At 54.2% G+C, this 21248-nt stretch overlaps 1 long non-coding RNA gene and 6 other non-coding genes across 7 annotated transcripts in view; all 7 read right to left on the minus strand.

The window, feature by feature from the left end:
- Positions 1–21248, minus strand: part of LOC141418921 (uncharacterized) — a 518407-nt gene that overhangs the window by 60463 nt on the left and 436696 nt on the right. The window lies entirely within an intron of this gene.
- LOC141419108 (5S ribosomal RNA) lies at positions 1716–1834 on the minus strand. The gene has a single exon (XR_012443772.1). It is a non-coding gene; the product is annotated as a 5S ribosomal RNA (ribosomal RNA).
- On the minus strand, positions 5041–5159 carry LOC141419119 (5S ribosomal RNA). The gene has a single exon (XR_012443781.1). It is a non-coding gene; the product is annotated as a 5S ribosomal RNA (ribosomal RNA).
- On the minus strand, positions 8366–8484 carry LOC141419130 (5S ribosomal RNA). The gene has a single exon (XR_012443790.1). It is a non-coding gene; the product is annotated as a 5S ribosomal RNA (ribosomal RNA).
- LOC141419138 (5S ribosomal RNA) lies at positions 11695–11813 on the minus strand. The gene has a single exon (XR_012443796.1). It is a non-coding gene; the product is annotated as a 5S ribosomal RNA (ribosomal RNA).
- Positions 15019–15137, minus strand: LOC141419139 (5S ribosomal RNA). The gene has a single exon (XR_012443797.1). It is a non-coding gene; the product is annotated as a 5S ribosomal RNA (ribosomal RNA).
- Positions 18345–18463, minus strand: LOC141419140 (5S ribosomal RNA). The gene has a single exon (XR_012443798.1). It is a non-coding gene; the product is annotated as a 5S ribosomal RNA (ribosomal RNA).

A 21248-nucleotide genomic window follows, 5' to 3' on the forward strand; every position in this document is an offset into this window, starting at 1 on the left:
AGCTCAGAGACAAACAGTTTCTAGAGATGAGGGTGAAAGGCCTTCCAAGTTGAAATGGAGTCCCTCATGCCAGACCTCTCAACACCTTGGTTCTTGCTGGGTGCTGCTTGCTCACGCCTGAAACCTTAGCTACTCAGGTGGATCACGTTTCCAGGCCCGCCCAAGCAAGTCGTTCCATGAGACCTGTTAGAAAAAGCCAAATGTTAGAAAAGAGGATGCCTCGAGGAAAAGGAGACCGAGACCTCTACAGACGAGAGCACGCTTTATTTTGCCGTGGTGAGGGGCGTCCTGCACTCTGGACAGCCTGGGATGCAAGCCTCGCCGGGGGGGGGGGCGGGGACTAGGGGTGAGGAGGTTTTCCGGGGTACGCAGCCAGGGAGAGGTAAAGAGAAGTGTCCTTGTGGTGGTAGACAGCCAGCACTTGCAAGCAATCAGGAAGCGATAAGGGGAAAAGTCCTTGTGGTCTCAGGCACTGCCCCTGCCTTTCTTTCTATCACAGGTAATTTAGGCAGTGTGGGCTTCGGGGACCCTGGAGAGTCAACCCTTTAAAACCCTCACACGAAAAGGGCTGGTGGAGCTGGGCCAGGTGTACGCCCTGAATTCAAGCACTGGTACCACAAAAATCAATACGTAAATACGTAAATACATAAATAAACAAATAAACAAATAAATAAAACAAAAAAGTGGTTATGATGGATGCGTGTCTATCGAACATGAAAGCCCTCTAGGCACAAACTTCTATGAGTGGCCACGGCGTTGTACACTACTCGGGAAGAAGTCCCTATTTCTACCTGCTCCGGACCCGTCCTAGCATACTTAAAAGTGGTGTTTTTAGTTTTGGACATAAAACACAGGGTTTGTTCTTAGACTCGTGGACCACAGCCTTGGATTGACTTTGGATAAACACTGAAAGGTAGAGACACTTGCCAATACAGCCTATTACACAAAGAAAGACTTCACACATTGCAGAGAAAGGTACAAACTACATTGCCACCAAACGATCCGAAACGGGCAGCAATTCATCACCACTCACACTCAAGCAGGGTACAGGACCAAGCAAAAGGAAACGCGCCCTCAATGTCAGGGTTGCAACTCTTTCTGGGACTTCTCCTTGCCAATGTATTCCCGGGTGTGTTTGAATTTTGCATTCTAAGCATACTCCCCTCACCGTGAGCTCAGGCCCTGCGCCCGCTGTCCCCGTGACTGCAGGCACCGCCGTGGGAGTTGGGGCCCCACGGAGAGGTCATGCACACGCTGACCTGTGTTGGGTCGAGCGACGGAGCAGCACCCGACTGAGGTGGCCTGCCTCCCTGTCCCCTGGCGTCTTGCCCTGGGCCCAGTGCACCACCTTGTGGCGAGCCAGGGTGTGGCGCGTCCCAGTCTGGGGCCCGCTGGGCTGCAGACCCGCTTTCTCAGGGCTTTCGCACTTCCCTCACCGTCCGCCTGAACGTTTTCTACTCCTGCTGGCTTTCTGAGGACAGTTGGGGAGCGGTCCCCAACGTGGCCTGGGACCCACCCGGCTGGTGCCCAGTGAGCGGGCGCGCGCCCCACGAGAGTGTGGGGAGGGGAGAGGAGAGGATTCGGGGGCGTGTCTGTGAGGTGGGAGGCGTGGGTCTGGCGGGGTGGCGGGGAAGGGGTCGCCGGTGGTGGTGGCGCTGGGTCGGGGCGGTGAGGTCCCGGAGGCCAAAAGGAGCAGCGAGGGAGGGACGAGCAAAAGCCTACAGCACCCGGTATTCCCAGGCGGTCTCCCATCCAAGTACTAACCAGGCCCGACCCTGCTTAGCTTCCGAGATCAGACGAGATCGGGCGCGTTCAGGGTGGTATGGCCGTAGACGCCAGCTGCCGCCTCCTGGAGCCCCAAGAGCGTGAGGTGGGCGCGGCCTGCGTCTCCACACTGCTCCCCTGGCACGGCTGCGGGTGGGGGCTGCGGGGTGGGGGCTGGCGGCCTCTGGCCAAGCGGCCAGGGGCCCCGGACGCCTGCTGGGGCAGCCGGTCTCGCCCAGGTGGCCACTCGCTGGCTTTCTTCCCGAGGTGTCCCGGTGCCCGGACCAGGATCGAGTTTTCTCAGGGGAACATTGCTCAGTGCTCTCGGGCTCTTGTTCCTCTGGGGATGTGTCACTGCCTTGGCTAAGGCGGGGGTGTGGGGGGGGTGCACAGTTCTGGCCGCCCTCCTCCCTCGCCTGCGGGAGCCGACCCTTGGGCGCGTGGCTCCCGACGGACGTCTTGGGGACCTTTCCGGTCCTCCTCGTCCACAAAGCCCCACTGCCCCTCCAGCCCTCTGCAAAATGGCAGCCGCGCCCTTAGCCGACCCGCTGCGCCCTCCTCCACACTCTGGGCCTGGGGCTGCGGGGCTCAATCGGGAACATTTCCAGCTCAGAGGCCCCTTTCACCACCGAAATCGTGGAGACAAGGGAAAGAAAAAAACATCTCCTCCCATCCCTACTCAACGTCCTAAGAAATCCTATCCTGTCAACCCTCAGGCTTCCTAAACTCTACACTTTGTCCTCAGAAGTATTTACTTCTGTTCCCTTCTAATTTTTCTCAGGGTTTCGGCCACTGAGATGACGATCATGACGAAATGAAAATTCATTAAGAGTTGGTTTATAGAAAATCTTCTAGATGGCTTCATCCCTATGGTGAAACAACTGTTGTCTTACATGATTCTAATACAGTTAGGAGCCTACATGTGCCTGTGATGAGGCTATTTGGGGTCACTGACACTGACCCCTCAATGAATGGGCACTCTGAGGTTTTACTCTCAGGATAACCACTGATATGTGTGGATAACCTCTAGAGAGCTGTCATGCTGTCATTCGTTCCTAGATAGTGAGCATATCTGCATTTTCCAAGGCTGTCGGGCCCTCTAAACTACAAAATTTACAGAAACGCTGTGATCAAATGCTGATGGTACTGACATACTCTTCTCTTAGTTGCTAAGTTGTCCGTCAGAATTTTTGCCATGGCTCTTTTACGTATTTGGAATTGCACTTCTGATCCTCCTGGGACATTTACAATCAAGCCCATTAAACAAACAAAAAAAAAAAAGAAACAATGAAAAAAGACTGTAACAGACAGGTACATGTCCCTCACACAAGTCAGCTTTAGATTCTGTTTTCTTTGTCATGGTTTAGAGGCCACTAGCTAAAAAGGGAGTCCTTCCAAGCCTGTTTGTTGTTTAAATTTGGCCAAAGGGTCCAGCTGACACTGACTCCCACCTGACCTGTTTGTTGCTCGACCCCCCCACACACATAAGACACTTAGAGAAAAAAACTAATCCTCACGTCGAAAGATGAAAACGACCAATCCAAAAACCCTCCGAGGAAACAGCTCAGAGACAAACAGTTTCTAGAGATGAGGGTGAAAGGCCTTCCAAGTTGAAATGGAGTCCCTCATGCCAGACCTCTCAACACCTTGGTTCTTGCTGGGTGCTGCTTGCTCACGCCTGAAACCTTAGCTACTCAGGTGGATCACGTTTCCAGGCCCGCCCAAGCAAGTCGTTCCATGAGACCTGTTAGAAAAAGCCAAATGTTAGAAAAGAGGATGCCTCGAGGAAAAGGAGACCGAGACCTCTACAGACGAGAGCACGCTTTATTTTGCCGTGGTGAGGGGCGTCCTGCACTCTGGACAGCCTGGGATGCAAGCCTCGCCGGGGGGGGGGGCGGGGACTAGGGGTGAGGAGGTTTTCCGGGGTACGCAGCCAGGGAGAGGTAAAGAGAAGTGTCCTTGTGGTGGTAGACAGCCAGCACTTGCAAGCAATCAGGAAGCGATAAGGGGAAAAGTCCTTGTGGTCTCAGGCACTGCCCCTGCCTTTCTTTCTATCACAGGTAATTTAGGCAGTGTGGGCTTCGGGGACCCTGGAGAGTCAACCCTTTAAAACCCTCACACGAAAAGGGCTGGTGGAGCTGGGCCAGGTGTACGCCCTGAATTCAAGCACTGGTACCACAAAAATCAATACGTAAATACGTAAATACATAAATAAACAAATAAACAAATAAATAAAACAAAAAAGTGGTTATGATGGATGCGTGTCTATCGAACATGAAAGCCCTCTAGGCACAAACTTCTATGAGTGGCCACGGCGTTGTACACTACTCGGGAAGAAGTCCCTATTTCTACCTGCTCCGGACCCGTCCTAGCATACTTAAAAGTGGTGTTTTTAGTTTTGGACATAAAACACAGGGTTTGTTCTTAGACTCGTGGACCACAGCCTTGGATTGACTTTGGATAAACACTGAAAGGTAGAGACACTTGCCAATACAGCCTATTACACAAAGAAAGACTTCACACATTGCAGAGAAAGGTACAAACTACATTGCCACCAAACGATCCGAAACGGGCAGCAATTCATCACCACTCACACTCAAGCAGGGTACAGGACCAAGCAAAAGGAAACGCGCCCTCAATGTCAGGGTTGCAACTCTTTCTGGGACTTCTCCTTGCCAATGTATTCCCGGGTGTGTTTGAATTTTGCATTCTAAGCATACTCCCCTCACCGTGAGCTCAGGCCCTGCGCCCGCTGTCCCCGTGACTGCAGGCACCGCCGTGGGAGTTGGGGCCCCACGGAGAGGTCATGCACACGCTGACCTGTGTTGGGTCGAGCGACGGAGCAGCACCCGACTGAGGTGGCCTGCCTCCCTGTCCCCTGGCGTCTTGCCCTGGGCCCAGTGCACCACCTTGTGGCGAGCCAGGGTGTGGCGCGTCCCAGTCTGGGGCCCGCTGGGCTGCAGACCCGCTTTCTCAGGGCTTTCGCACTTCCCTCACCGTCCGCCTGAACGTTTTCTACTCCTGCTGGCTTTCTGAGGACAGTTGGGGAGCGGTCCCCAACGTGGCCTGGGACCCACCCGGCTGGTGCCCAGTGAGCGGGCGCGCGCCCCACGAGAGTGTGGGGAGGGGAGAGGAGAGGATTCGGGGGCGTGTCTGTGAGGTGGGAGGCGTGGGTCTGGCGGGGTGGCGGGGAAGGGGTCGCCGGTGGTGGTGGCGCTGGGTCGGGGCGGTGAGGTCCCGGAGGCCAAAAGGAGCAGCGAGGGAGGGACGAGCAAAAGCCTACAGCACCCGGTATTCCCAGGCGGTCTCCCATCCAAGTACTAACCAGGCCCGACCCTGCTTAGCTTCCGAGATCAGACGAGATCGGGCGCGTTCAGGGTGGTATGGCCGTAGACGCCAGCTGCCGCCTCCTGGAGCCCCAAGAGCGTGAGGTGGGCGCGGCCTGCGTCTCCACACTGCTCCCCTGGCACGGCTGCGGGTGGGGGCTGCGGGGTGGGGGCTGGCGGCCTCTGGCCAAGCGGCCAGGGGCCCCGGACGCCTGCTGGGGCAGCCGGTCTCGCCCAGGTGGCCACTCGCTGGCTTTCTTCCCGAGGTGTCCCGGTGCCCGGACCAGGATCGAGTTTTCTCAGGGGAACATTGCTCAGTGCTCTCGGGCTCTTGTTCCTCTGGGGATGTGTCACTGCCTTGGCTAAGGCGGGGGTGTGGGGGGGGTGCACAGTTCTGGCCGCCCTCCTCCCTCGCCTGCGGGAGCCGACCCTTGGGCGCGTGGCTCCCGACGGACGTCTTGGGGACCTTTCCGGTCCTCCTCGTCCACAAAGCCCCACTGCCCCTCCAGCCCTCTGCAAAATGGCAGCCGCGCCCTTAGCCGACCCGCTGCGCCCTCCTCCACACTCTGGGCCTGGGGCTGCGGGGCTCAATCGGGAACATTTCCAGCTCAGAGGCCCCTTTCACCACCGAAATCGTGGAGACAAGGGAAAGAAAAAAACATCTCCTCCCATCCCTACTCAACGTCCTAAGAAATCCTATCCTGTCAACCCTCAGGCTTCCTAAACTCTACACTTTGTCCTCAGAAGTATTTACTTCTGTTCCCTTCTAATTTTTCTCAGGGTTTCGGCCACTGAGATGACGATCATGACGAAATGAAAATTCATTAAGAGTTGGTTTATAGAAAATCTTCTAGATGGCTTCATCCCTATGGTGAAACAACTGTTGTCTTACATGATTCTAATACAGTTAGGAGCCTACATGTGCCTGTGATGAGGCTATTTGGGGTCACTGACACTGACCCCTCAATGAATGGGCACTCTGAGGTTTTACTCTCAGGATAACCACTGATATGTGTGGATAACCTCTAGAGAGCTGTCATGCTGTCATTCGTTCCTAGATAGTGAGCATATCTGCATTTTCCAAGGCTGTCGGGCCCTCTAAACTACAAAATTTACAGAAACGCTGTGATCAAATGCTGATGGTACTGACATACTCTTCTCTTAGTTGCTAAGTTGTCCGTCAGAATTTTTGCCATGGCTCTTTTACGTATTTGGAATTGCACTTCTGATCCTCCTGGGACATTTACAATCAAGCCCATTAAACAAACAAAAAAAAAAAAGAAACAATGAAAAAAGACTGTAACAGACAGGTACATGTCCCTCACACAAGTCAGCTTTAGATTCTGTTTTCTTTGTCATGGTTTAGAGGCCACTAGCTAAAAAGGGAGTCCTTCCAAGCCTGTTTGTTGTTTAAATTTGGCCAAAGGGTCCAGCTGACACTGACTCCCACCTGACCTGTTTGTTGCTCGACCCCCCCACACACATAAGACACTTAGAGAAAAAAACTAATCCTCACGTCGAAAGATGAAAACGACCAATCCAAAAACCCTCCGAGGAAACAGCTCAGAGACAAACAGTTTCTAGAGATGAGGGTGAAAGGCCTTCCAAGTTGAAATGGAGTCCCTCATGCCAGACCTCTCAACACCTTGGTTCTTGCTGGGTGCTGCTTGCTCACGCCTGAAACCTTAGCTACTCAGGTGGATCACGTTTCCAGGCCCGCCCAAGCAAGTCGTTCCATGAGACCTGTTAGAAAAAGCCAAATGTTAGAAAAGAGGATGCCTCGAGGAAAAGGAGACCGAGACCTCTACAGACGAGAGCACGCTTTATTTTGCCGTGGTGAGGGGCGTCCTGCACTCTGGACAGCCTGGGATGCAAGCCTCGCCGGGGGGGGGGGCGGGGACTAGGGGTGAGGAGGTTTTCCGGGGTACGCAGCCAGGGAGAGGTAAAGAGAAGTGTCCTTGTGGTGGTAGACAGCCAGCACTTGCAAGCAATCAGGAAGCGATAAGGGGAAAAGTCCTTGTGGTCTCAGGCACTGCCCCTGCCTTTCTTTCTATCACAGGTAATTTAGGCAGTGTGGGCTTCGGGGACCCTGGAGAGTCAACCCTTTAAAACCCTCACACGAAAAGGGCTGGTGGAGCTGGGCCAGGTGTACGCCCTGAATTCAAGCACTGGTACCACAAAAATCAATACGTAAATACGTAAATACATAAATAAACAAATAAACAAATAAATAAAACAAAAAAGTGGTTATGATGGATGCGTGTCTATCGAACATGAAAGCCCTCTAGGCACAAACTTCTATGAGTGGCCACGGCGTTGTACACTACTCGGGAAGAAGTCCCTATTTCTACCTGCTCCGGACCCGTCCTAGCATACTTAAAAGTGGTGTTTTTAGTTTTGGACATAAAACACAGGGTTTGTTCTTAGACTCGTGGACCACAGCCTTGGATTGACTTTGGATAAACACTGAAAGGTAGAGACACTTGCCAATACAGCCTATTACACAAAGAAAGACTTCACACATTGCAGAGAAAGGTACAAACTACATTGCCACCAAACGATCCGAAACGGGCAGCAATTCATCACCACTCACACTCAAGCAGGGTACAGGACCAAGCAAAAGGAAACGCGCCCTCAATGTCAGGGTTGCAACTCTTTCTGGGACTTCTCCTTGCCAATGTATTCCCGGGTGTGTTTGAATTTTGCATTCTAAGCATACTCCCCTCACCGTGAGCTCAGGCCCTGCGCCCGCTGTCCCCGTGACTGCAGGCACCGCCGTGGGAGTTGGGGCCCCACGGAGAGGTCATGCACACGCTGACCTGTGTTGGGTCGAGCGACGGAGCAGCACCCGACTGAGGTGGCCTGCCTCCCTGTCCCCTGGCGTCTTGCCCTGGGCCCAGTGCACCACCTTGTGGCGAGCCAGGGTGTGGCGCGTCCCAGTCTGGGGCCCGCTGGGCTGCAGACCCGCTTTCTCAGGGCTTTCGCACTTCCCTCACCGTCCGCCTGAACGTTTTCTACTCCTGCTGGCTTTCTGAGGACAGTTGGGGAGCGGTCCCCAACGTGGCCTGGGACCCACCCGGCTGGTGCCCAGTGAGCGGGCGCGCGCCCCACGAGAGTGTGGGGAGGGGAGAGGAGAGGATTCGGGGGCGTGTCTGTGAGGTGGGAGGCGTGGGTCTGGCGGGGTGGCGGGGAAGGGGTCGCCGGTGGTGGTGGCGCTGGGTCGGGGCGGTGAGGTCCCGGAGGCCAAAAGGAGCAGCGAGGGAGGGACGAGCAAAAGCCTACAGCACCCGGTATTCCCAGGCGGTCTCCCATCCAAGTACTAACCAGGCCCGACCCTGCTTAGCTTCCGAGATCAGACGAGATCGGGCGCGTTCAGGGTGGTATGGCCGTAGACGCCAGCTGCCGCCTCCTGGAGCCCCAAGAGCGTGAGGTGGGCGCGGCCTGCGTCTCCACACTGCTCCCCTGGCACGGCTGCGGGTGGGGGCTGCGGGGTGGGGGCTGGCGGCCTCTGGCCAAGCGGCCAGGGGCCCCGGACGCCTGCTGGGGCAGCCGGTCTCGCCCAGGTGGCCACTCGCTGGCTTTCTTCCCGAGGTGTCCCGGTGCCCGGACCAGGATCGAGTTTTCTCAGGGGAACATTGCTCAGTGCTCTCGGGCTCTTGTTCCTCTGGGGATGTGTCACTGCCTTGGCTAAGGCGGGGGTGTGGGGGGGGTGCACAGTTCTGGCCGCCCTCCTCCCTCGCCTGCGGGAGCCGACCCTTGGGCGCGTGGCTCCCGACGGACGTCTTGGGGACCTTTCCGGTCCTCCTCGTCCACAAAGCCCCACTGCCCCTCCAGCCCTCTGCAAAACGGCAGCCGCGCCCTTAGCCGACCCGCTGCGCCCTCCTCCACACTCTGGGCCTGGGGCTGCGGGGCTCAATCGGGAACATTTCCAGCTCAGAGGCCCCTTTCACCACCGAAATCGTGGAGACAAGGGAAAGAAAAAAACATCTCCTCCCATCCCTACTCAACGTCCTAAGAAATCCTATCCTGTCAACCCTCAGGCTTCCTAAACTCTACACTTTGTCCTCAGAAGTATTTACTTCTGTTCCCTTCTAATTTTTCTCAGGGTTTCGGCCACTGAGATGACGATCATGACGAAATGAAAATTCATTAAGAGTTGGTTTATAGAAAATCTTCTAGATGGCTTCATCCCTATGGTGAAACAACTGTTGTCTTACATGATTCTAATACAGTTAGGAGCCTACATGTGCCTGTGATGAGGCTATTTGGGGTCACTGACACTGACCCCTCAATGAATGGGCACTCTGAGGTTTTACTCTCAGGATAACCACTGATATGTGTGGATAACCTCTAGAGAGCTGTCATGCTGTCATTCGTTCCTAGATAGTAAGCATATCTGCATTTTCCAAGGCTGTCGGGCCCTCTAAACTACAAAATTTACAGAAACGCTGTGATCAAATGCTGATGGTACTGACATACTCTTCTCTTAGTTGCTAAGTTGTCCGTCAGAATTTTTACCATGGCTCTTTTACGTATTTGGAATTGCACTTCTGATCCTCCTGGGACATTTACAATCAAGCCCATTAAACAAACAAAAAAAAAAGAAACAATGAAAAAAGACTGTAACAGACAGGTACATGTCCCTCACACAAGTCAGCTTTAGATTCTGTTTTCTTTGTCATGGTTTAGAGGCCACTAGCTAAAAAGGGAGTCCTTCCAAGCCTGTTTGTTGTTTAAATTTGGCCAAAGGGTCCAGCTGACACTGACTCCCACCTGACCTGTTTGTTGCTCGACCCCCCCACACACATAAGACACTTAGAGAAAAAAAACTAATCCTCACGTCGAAAGATGAAAACGACCAATCCAAAAACCCTCCGAGGAAACAGCTCAGAGACAAACAGTTTCTAGAGATGAGGGTGAAAGGCCTTCCAAGTTGAAATGGAGTCCCTCATGCCAGACCTCTCAACACCTTGGTTCTTGCTGGGTGCTGCTTGCTCACGCCTGAAACCTTAGCTACTCAGGTGGATCACGTTTCCAGGCCCGCCCAAGCAAGTCGTTCCATGAGACCTGTTAGAAAAAGCCAAATGTTAGAAAAGAGGATGCCTCGAGGAAAAGGAGACCGAGACCTCTACAGACGAGAGCACGCTTTATTTTGCCGTGGTGAGGGGCGTCCTGCACTCTGGACAGCCTGGGATGCAAGCCTCGCCGGGGGGGGGGGGCGGGCGGGGACTAGGGGTGAGGAGGTTTTCCGGGGTACGCAGCCAGGGAGAGGTAAAGAGAAGTGTCCTTGTGGTGGTAGACAGCCAGCACTTGCAAGCAATCAGGAAGCGATAAGGGGAAAAGTCCTTGTGGTCTCAGGCACTGCCCCTGCCTTTCTTTCTATCACAGGTAATTTAGGCAGTGTGGGCTTCGGGGACCCTGGAGAGTCAACCCTTTAAAACCCTCACACGAAAAGGGCTGGTGGAGCGGGGCAAGGTGTACGGCCTGAATTCAAGCACTGGTACCACAAAAATCAATACGTAAATACGTAAATACATAAATAAACAAATAAACAAATAAATAAAACAAAAAAGTGGTTATGATGGATGCGTGTCTATCGAACATGAAAGCCCTCTAGGCACAAACTTCTATGAGTGGCCACGGCGTTGTACACTACTCGGGAAGAAGTCCCTATTTCTACCTGCTCCGGACCCGTCCTAGCATACTTAAAAGTGGTGTTTTTAGTTTTGGACATAAAACACAGGGTTTGTTCTTAGACTCGTGGACCACAGCCTTGGATTGACTTTGGATAAACACTGAAAGGTAGAGACACTTGCCAATACAGCCTATTACACAAAGAAAGACTTCACACATTGCAGAGAAAGGTACAAACTACATTGCCACCAAACGATCCGAAATGGGCAGCAATTCATCACCACTCACACTCAAGCAGGGTACAGGACCAAGCAAAAGGAAACGCGCCCTCAATGTCAGGGTTGCAACTCTTTCTGGGACTTCTCCTTGCCAATGTATTCCCGGGTGTGTTTGAATTTTGCATTCTAAGCATACTCCCCTCACCGTGAGCTCAGGCCCTGCGCCCGCTGTCCCCGTGACTGCAGGCACCGCCGTGGGAGTTGGGGCCCCACGGAGAGGTCATGCACACGCTGACCTGTGTTGGGTCGAGCGACGGAGCAGCACCCGACTGAGGTGGCCTGCCTCCCTGTCCCCTGGCGTCTTGCCCTGGGCCCAGTGCACCACCTTGTGGCGAGCCAGGGTGTGGCGCGTCCCAGTCTGGGGCCCGCTGGGCTGCAGACCCGCTTTCTCAGGGCTTTCGCACTTCCCTCACCGTCCGCCTGAACGTTTTCTACTCCTGCTGGCTTTCTGAGGACAGTTGGGGAGCGGTCCCCAACGTGGCCTGGGACCCACCCGGCTGGTGCCCAGTGAGCGGGCGCGCGCCCCACGAGAGTGTGGGGAGGGGAGAGGAGAGGATTCGGGGGCGTGTCTGTGAGGTGGGAGGCGTGGGTCTGGCGGGGTGGCGGGGAAGGGGTCGCCGGTGGTGGTGGCGCTGGGTCGGGGCGGTGAGGTCCCGGAGGCCAAAAGGAGCAGCGAGGGAGGGACGAGCAAAAGCCTACAGCACCCGGTATTCCCAGGCGGTCTCCCATCCAAGTACTAACCAGGCCCGACCCTGCTTAGCTTCCGAGATCAGACGAGATCGGGCGCGTTCAGGGTGGTATGGCCGTAGACGCCAGCTGCCGCCTCCTGGAGCCCCAAGAGCGTGAGGTGGGCGCGGCCTGCGTCTCCACACTGCTCCCCTGGCACGGCTGCGGGTGGGGGCTGCGGGGTGGGGGCTGGCGGCCTCTGGCCAAGCGGCCAGGGGCCCCGGACGCCTGCTGGGGCAGCCGGTCTCGCCCAGGTGGCCACTCGCTGGCTTTCTTCCCGAGGTGTCCCGGTGCCCGGACCAGGATCGAGTTTTCTCAGGGGAACATTGCTCAGTGCTCTCGGGCTCTTGTTCCTCTGGGGATGTGTCACTGCCTTGGCTAAGGCGGGGGTGTGGGGGGGGTGCACAGTTCTGGCCGCCCTCCTCCCTCGCCTGCGGGAGCCGACCCTTGGGCGCGTGGCTCCCGACGGACGTCTTGGGGACCTTTCCGGTCCTCCTCGTCCACAAAGCCCCACTGCCCCTCCAGCCCTCTGCAAAATGGCAGCCGCGCCCTTAGCCGACCCGCTGCGCCCTCCTCCACACTCTGGGCCTGGGGCTGCGGGGCTCAATCGGGAACATTTCCAGCTCAGAGGCCCCTTTCACCACCGAAATCGTGGAGACAAGGGAAAGAAAAAAACATCTCCTCCCATCCCTACTCAACGTCCTAAGAAATCCTATCCTGTCAACCCTCAGGCTTCCTAAACTCTACACTTTGTCCTCAGAAGTATTTACTTCTGTTCCCTTCTAATTTTTCTCAGGGTTTCGGCCACTGAGATGACGATCATGACGAAATGAAAATTCATTAAGAGTTGGTTTATAGAAAATCTTCTAGATGGCTTCATCCCTATGGTGAAACAACTGTTGTCTTACATGATTCTAATACAGTTAGGAGCCTACATGTGCCTGTGATGAGGCTATTTGGGGTCACTGACACTGACCCCTCAATGAATGGGCACTCTGAGGTTTTACTCTCAGGATAACCACTGATATGTGTGGATAACCTCTAGAGAGCTGTCATGCTGTCATTCGTTCCTAGATAGTGAGCATATCTGCATTTTCCAAGGCTGTCGGGCCCTCTAAACTACAAAATTTACAGAAACGCTGTGATCAAATGCTGATGGTACTGACATACTCTTCTCTTAGTTGCTAAGTTGTCCGTCAGAATTTTTGCCATGGCTCTTTTACGTATTTGGAATTGCACTTCTGATCCTCCTGGGACATTTACAATCAAGCCCATTAAACAAACAAACAAAAAAAAGAAACAATGAAAAAAGACTGTAACAGACAGGTACATGTCCCTCACACAAGTCAGCTTTAGATTCTGTTTTCTTTGTCATGGTTTAGAGGCCACTAGCTAAAAAGGGAGTCCTTCCAAGCCTGTTTGTTGTTTAAATTTGGCCAAAGGGTCCAGCTGACACTGACTCCCACCTGACCTGTTTGTTGCTCGACCCCCCCACACACATAAGACACTTAGAGAAAAAAACTAATCCTCACGTCGAAAGATGAAAACGACCAATCCAAAAACCCTCCGAGGAAACAGCTCAGAGACAAACAGTTTCTAGAGATGAGGGTGAAAGGCCTTCCAAGTTGAAATGGAGTCCCTCATGCCAGACCTCTCAACACCTTGGTTCTTGCTGGGTGCTGCTTGCTCACGCCTGAAACCTTAGCTACTCAGGTGGATCACGTTTCCAGGCCCGCCCAAGCAAGTCGTTCCATGAGACCTGTTAGAAAAAGCCAAATGTTAGAAAAGAGGATGCCTCGAGGAAAAGGAGACCGAGACCTCTACAGACGAGAGCACGCTTTATTTTGCCGTGGTGAGGGGCGTCCTGCACTCTGGACAGCCTGGGATGCAAGCCTCGCCGGGGGGGGGGCGGGGACTAGGGGTGAGGAGGTTTTCCGGGGTACGCAGCCAGGGAGAGGTAAAGAGAAGTGTCCTTGTGGTGGTAGACAGCCAGCACTTGCAAGCAATCAGGAAGCGATAAGGGGAAAAGTCCTTGTGGTCTCAGGCACTGCCCCTGCCTTTCTTTCTATCACAGGTAATTTAGGCAGTGTGGGCTTCGGGGACCCTGGAGAGTCAACCCTTTAAAACCCTCACACGAAAAGGGCTGGTGGAGCTGGGCCAGGTGTACGCCCTGAATTCAAGCACTGGTACCACAAAAATCAATACGTAAATACGTAAATACATAAATAAACAAATAAACAAATAAATAAAACAAAAAAGTGGTTATGATGGATGCGTGTCTATCGAACATGAAAGCCCTCTAGGCACAAACTTCTATGAGTGGCCACGGCGTTGTACACTACTCGGGAAGAAGTCCCTATTTCTACCTGCTCCGGACCCGTCCTAGCATACTTAAAAGTGGTGTTTTTAGTTTTGGACATAAAACACAGGGTTTGTTCTTAGACTCGTGGACCACAGCCTTGGATTGACTTTGGATAAACACTGAAAGGTAGAGACACTTGCCAATACAGCCTATTACACAAAGAAAGACTTCACACATTGCAGAGAAAGGTACAAACTACATTGCCACCAAACGATCCGAAACGGGCAGCAATTCATCACCACTCACACTCAAGCAGGGTACAGGACCAAGCAAAAGGAAACGCGCCCTCAATGTCAGGGTTGCAACTCTTTCTGGGACTTCTCCTTGCCAATGTATTCCCGGGTGTGTTTGAATTTTGCATTCTAAGCATACTCCCCTCACCGTGAGCTCAGGCCCTGCGCCCGCTGTCCCCGTGACTGCAGGCACCGCCGTGGGAGTTGGGGCCCCACGGAGAGGTCATGCACACGCTGACCTGTGTTGGGTCGAGCGACGGAGCAGCACCCGACTGAGGTGGCCTGCCTCCCTGTCCCCTGGCGTCTTGCCCTGGGCCCAGTGCACCACCTTGTGGCGAGCCAGGGTGTGGCGCGTCCCAGTCTGGGGCCCGCTGGGCTGCAGACCCGCTTTCTCAGGGCTTTCGCACTTCCCTCACCGTCCGCCTGAACGTTTTCTACTCCTGCTGGCTTTCTGAGGACAGTTGGGGAGCGGTCCCCAACGTGGCCTGGGACCCACCCGGCTGGTGCCCAGTGAGCGGGCGCGCGCCCCACGAGAGTGTGGGGAGGGGAGAGGAGAGGATTCGGGGGCGTGTCTGTGAGGTGGGAGGCGTGGGTCTGGCGGGGTGGCGGGGAAGGGGTCGCCGGTGGTGGTGGCGCTGGGTCGGGGCGGTGAGGTCCCGGAGGCCAAAAGGAGCAGCGAGGGAGGGACGAGCAAAAGCCTACAGCACCCGGTATTCCCAGGCGGTCTCCCATCCAAGTACTAACCAGGCCCGACCCTGCTTAGCTTCCGAGATCAGACGAGATCGGGCGCGTTCAGGGTGGTATGGCCGTAGACGCCAGCTGCCGCCTCCTGGAGCCCCAAGAGCGTGAGGTGGGCGCGGCCTGCGTCTCCACACTGCTCCCCTGGCACGGCTGCGGGTGGGGGCTGCGGGGTGGGGGCTGGCGGCCTCTGGCCAAGCGGCCAGGGGCCCCGGACGCCTGCTGGGGCAGCCGGTCTCGCCCAGGTGGCCACTCGCTGGCTTTCTTCCCGAGGTGTCCCGGTGCCCGGACCAGGATCGAGTTTTCTCAGGGGAACATTGCTCAGTGCTCTCGGGCTCTTGTTCCTCTGGGGATGTGTCACTGCCTTGGCTAAGGCGGGGGTGTGGGGGGGTGCACAGTTCTGGCCGCCCTCCTCCCTCGCCTGCGGGAGCCGACCCTTGGGCGCGTGGCTCCCGACGGACGTCTTGGGGACCTTTCCGGTCCTCCTCGTCCACAAAGCCCCACTGCCCCTCCAGCCCTCTGCAAAATGGCAGCCGCGCCCTTAGCCGACCCGCTGCGCCCTCCTCCACACTCTGGGCCTGGGGCTGCGGGGCTCAATCGGGAACATTTCCAGCTCAGAGGCCCCTTTCACCACCGAAATCGTGGAGACAAGGGAAAGAAAAAAACATCTCCTCCCATCCCTACTCAACGTCCTAAGAAATCCTATCCTGTCAACCCTCAGGCTTCCTAAACTCTACACTTTGTCCTCAGAAGTATTTACTTCTGTTCCCTTCTAATTTTTCTCAGGGTTTCGGCCACTGAGATGACGATCATGACGAAATGAAAATTCATTAAGAGTTGGTTTATAGAAAATCTTCTAGATGGCTTCATCCCTATGGTGAAACAACTGTTGTCTTACATGATTCTAATACAGTTAGGAGCCTACATGTGCCTGTGATGAGGCTATTTGGGGTCACTGACACTGACCCCTCAATGAATGGGCACTCTGAGGTTTTACTCTCAGGATAACCACTGATATGTGTGGATAACCTCTAGAGAGCTGTCATGCTGTCATTCGTTCCTAGATAGTGAGCATATCTGCATTTTCCAAGGCTGTCGGGCCCTCTAAACTACAAAATTTACAGAAACGCTGTGATCAAATGCTGATGGTACTGACATACTCTTCTCTTAGTTGCTAAGTTGTCCGTCAGAATTTTTGCCATGGCTCTTTTACGTATTTGGAATTGCACTTCTGATCCTCCTGGGACATTTACAATCAAGCCCATTAAACAAACAAAAAAAAAAAAGAAACAATGAAAAAAGACTGTAACAGACAGGTACATGTCCCTCACACAAGTCAGCTTTAGATTCTGTTTTCTTTGTCATGGTTTAGAGGCCACTAGCTAAAAAGGGAGTCCTTCCAAGCCTGTTTGTTGTTTAAATTTGGCCAAAGGGTCCAGCTGACACTGACTCCCACCTGACCTGTTTGTTGCTCGACCCCCCCACACACATAAGACACTTAGAGAAAAAAACTAATCCTCACGTCGAAAGATGAAAACGACCAATCCAAAAACCCTCCGAGGAAACAGCTCAGAGACAAACAGTTTCTAGAGATGAGGGTGAAAGGCCTTCCAAGTTGAAATGGAGTCCCTCATGCCAGACCTCTCAACACCTTGGTTCTTGCTGGGTGCTGCTTGCTCACGCCTGAAACCTTAGCTACTCAGGTGGATCACGTTTCCAGGCCCGCCCAAGCAAGTCGTTCCATGAGACCTGTTAGAAAAAGCCAAATGTTAGAAAAGAGGATGCCTCGAGGAAAAGGAGACCGAGACCTCTACAGACGAGAGCACGCTTTATTTTGCCGTGGTGAGGGGCGTCCTGCACTCTGGACAGCCTGGGATGCAAGCCTCGCCGGGGGGGGGGGGGCGGGGACTAGGGGTGAGGAGGTTTTCCGGGGTACGCAGCCAGGGAGAGGTAAAGAGAAGTGTCCTTGTGGTGGTAGACAGCCAGCACTTGCAAGCAATCAGGAAGCGATAAGGGGAAAAGTCCTTGTGGTCTCAGGCACTGCCCCTGCCTTTCTTTCTATCACAGGTAATTTAGGCAGTGTGGGCTTCGGGGACCCTGGAGAGTCAACCCTTTAAAACCCTCACACGAAAAGGGCTGGTGGAGCTGGGCCAGGTGTACGCCCTGAATTCAAGCACTGGTACCACAAAAATCAATACGTAAATACGTAAATACATAAATAAACAAATAAACAAATAAATAAAACAAAAAAGTGGTTATGATGGATGCGTGTCTATCGAACATGAAAGCCCTCTAGGCACAAACTTCTATGAGTGGCCACGGCGTTGTACACTACTCGGGAAGAAGTCCCTATTTCTACCTGCTCCGGACCCGTCCTAGCATACTTAAAAGTGGTGTTTTTAGTTTTGGACATAAAACACAGGGTTTGTTCTTAGACTCGTGGACCACAGCCTTGGATTGACTTTGGATAAACACTGAAAGGTAGAGACACTTGCCAATACAGCCTATTACACAAAGAAAGACTTCACACATTGCAGAGAAAGGTACAAACTACATTGCCACCAAACGATCCGAAACGGGCAGCAATTCATCACCACTCACACTCAAGCAGGGTACAGGACCAAGCAAAAGGAAACGCGCCCTCAATGTCAGGGTTGCAACTCTTTCTGGGACTTCTCCTTGCCAATGTATTCCCGGGTGTGTTTGAATTTTGCATTCTAAGCATACTCCCCTCACCGTGAGCTCAGGCCCTGCGCCCGCTGTCCCCGTGACTGCAGGCACCGCCGTGGGAGTTGGGGCCCCACGGAGAGGTCATGCACACGCTGACCTGTGTTGGGTCGAGCGACGGAGCAGCACCCGACTGAGGTGGCCTGCCTCCCTGTCCCCTGGCGTCTTGCCCTGGGCCCAGTGCACCACCTTGTGGCGAGCCAGGGTGTGGCGCGTCCCAGTCTGGGGCCCGCTGGGCTGCAGACCCGCTTTCTCAGGGCTTTCGCACTTCCCTCACCGTCCGCCTGAACGTTTTCTACTCCTGCTGGCTTTCTGAGGACAGTTGGGGAGCGGTCCCCAACGTGGCCTGGGACCCACCCGGCTGGTGCCCAGTGAGCGGGCGCGCGCCCCACGAGAGTGTGGGGAGGGGAGAGGAGAGGATTCGGGGGCGTGTCTGTGAGGTGGGAGGCGTGGGTCTGGCGGGGTGGCGGGGAAGGGGTCGCCGGTGGTGGTGGCGCTGGGTCGGGGCGGTGAGGTCCCGGAGGCCAAAAGGAGCAGCGAGGGAGGGACGAGCAAAAGCCTACAGCACCCGGTATTCCCAGGCGGTCTCCCATCCAAGTACTAACCAGGCCCGACCCTGCTTAGCTTCCGAGATCAGACGAGATCGGGCGCGTTCAGGGTGGTATGGCCGTAGACGCCAGCTGCCGCCTCCTGGAGCCCCAAGAGCGTGAGGTGGGCGCGGCCTGCGTCTCCACACTGCTCCCCTGGCACGGCTGCGGGTGGGGGCTGCGGGGTGGGGGCTGGCGGCCTCTGGCCAAGCGGCCAGGGGCCCCGGACGCCTGCTGGGGCAGCCGGTCTCGCCCAGGTGGCCACTCGCTGGCTTTCTTCCCGAGGTGTCCCGGTGCCCGGACCAGGATCGAGTTTTCTCAGGGGAACATTGCTCAGTGCTCTCGGGCTCTTGTTCCTCTGGGGATGTGTCACTGCCTTGGCTAAGGCGGGGGTGTGGGGGGGGTGCACAGTTCTGGCCGCCCTCCTCCCTCGCCTGCGGGAGCCGACCCTTGGGCGCGTGGCTCCCGACGGACGTCTTGGGGACCTTTCCGGTCCTCCTCGTCCACAAAGCCCCACTGCCCCTCCAGCCCTCTGCAAAACGGCAGCCGCGCCCTTAGCCGACCCGCTGCGCCCTCCTCCACACTCTGGGCCTGGGGCTGCGGGGCTCAATCGGGAACATTTCCAGCTCAGAGGCCCCTTTCACCACCGAAATCGTGGAGACAAGGGAAAGAAAAAAACATCTCCTCCCATCCCTACTCAACGTCCTAAGAAATCCTATCCTGTCAACCCTCAGGCTTCCTAAACTCTACACTTTGTCCTCAGAAGTATTTACTTCTGTTCCCTTCTAATTTTTCTCAGGGTTTCGGCCACTGAGATGACGATCATGACGAAATGAAAATTCATTAAGAGTTGGTTTATAGAAAATCTTCTAGATGGCTTCATCCCTATGGTGAAACAACTGTTGTCTTACATGATTCTAATACAGTTAGGAGCCTACATGTGCCTGTGATGAGGCTATTTGGGGTCACTGACACTGACCCCTCAATGAATGGGCACTCTGAGGTTTTACTCTCAGGATAACCACTGATATGTGTGGATAACCTCTAGAGAGCTGTCATGCTGTCATTCGTTCCTAGATAGTAAGCATATCTGCATTTTCCAAGGCTGTCGGGCCCTCTAAACTACAAAATTTACAGAAACGCTGTGATCAAATGCTGATGGTACTGACATACTCTTCTCTTAGTTGCTAAGTTGTCCGTCAGAATTTTTACCATGGCTCTTTTACGTATTTGGAATTGCACTTCTGATCCTCCTGGGACATTTACAATCAAGCCCATTAAACAAACAAAAAAAAAAGAAACAATGAAAAAAGACTGTAACAGACAGGTACATGTCCCTCACACAAGTCAGCTTTAGATTCTGTTTTCTTTGTCATGGTTTAGAGGCCACTAGCTAAAAAGGGAGTCCTTCCAAGCCTGTTTGTTGTTTAAATTTGGCCAAAGGGTCCAGCTGACACTGACTCCCACCTGACCTGTTTGTTGCTCGACCCCCCCACACACATAAGACACTTAGAGAAAAAAAACTAATCCTCACGTCGAAAGATGAAAACGACCAATCCAAAAACCCTCCGAGGAAACAGCTCAGAGACAAACAGTTTCTAGAGATGAGGGTGAAAGGCCTTCCAAGTTGAAATGGAGTCCCTCATGCCAGACCTCTCAACACCTTGGTTCTTGCTGGGTGCTGCTTGCTCACGCCTGAAACCTTAGCTACTCAGGTGGATCACGTTTCCAGGCCCGCCCAAGCAAGTCGTTCCATGAGACCTGTTAGAAAAAGCCAAATGTTAGAAAAGAGGATGCCTCGAGGAAAAGGAGACCGAGACCTCTACAGACGAGAGCACGCTTTATTTTGCCGTGGTGAGGGGCGTCCTGCACTCTGGACAGCCTGGGATGCAAGCCTCGCCGGGGGGGGGGGGCGGGCGGGGACTAGGGGTGAGGAGGTTTTCCGGGGTACGCAGCCAGGGAGAGGTAAAGAGAAGTGTCCTTGTGGTGGTAGACAGCCAGCACTTGCAAGCAATCAGGAAGCGATAAGGGGAAAAGTCCTTGTGGTCTCAGGCACTGCCCCTGCCTTTCTTTCTATCACAGGTAATTTAGGCAGTGTGGGCTTCGGGGACCCTGGAGAGTCAACCCTTTAAAACCCTCACACGAAAAGGGCTGGTGGAGCGGGGCAAGGTGTACGGCCTGAATTCAAGCACTGGTACCACAAAAATCAATACGTAAATACGTAAATACATAAATAAACAAATAAACAAATAAATAAAACAAAAAAGTGGTTATGATGGATGCGTGTCTATCGAACATGAAAGCCCTCTAGGCACAAACTTCTATGAGTGGCCACGGCGTTGTACACTACTCGGGAAGAAGTCCCTATTTCTACCTGCTCCGGACCCGTCCTAGCATACTTAAAAGTGGTGTTTTTAGTTTTGGACATAAAACACAGGGTTTGTTCTTAGACTCGTGGACCACAGCCTTGGATTGACTTTGGATAAACACTGAAAGGTAGAGACACTTGCCAATACAGCCTATTACACAAAGAAAGACTTCACACATTGCAGAGAAAGGTACAAACTACATTGCCACCAAACGATCCGAAACGGGCAGCAATTCATCACCACTCACACTCAAGCAGGGTACAGGACCAAGCAAAAGGAAACGCGCCCTCAATGTCAGGGTTGCAACTCTTTCTGGGACTTCTCCTTGCCAATGTATTCCCGGGTGTGTTTGAATTTTGCATTCTAAGCATACTCCCCTCACCGTGAGCTCAGGCCCTGCGCCCGCTGTCCCCGTGACTGCAGGCACCGCCGTGGGAGTTGGGGCCCCACGGAGAGGTCATGCACACGCTGACCTGTGTTGGGTCGAGCGACGGAGCAGCACCC

The sequence above is a fragment of the Castor canadensis genome, chromosome 18 (assembly GCF_047511655.1).
Source record: "Castor canadensis chromosome 18, mCasCan1.hap1v2, whole genome shotgun sequence".
In the NCBI taxonomy this organism is placed as follows: domain Eukaryota; kingdom Metazoa; phylum Chordata; class Mammalia; order Rodentia; family Castoridae; genus Castor; species Castor canadensis.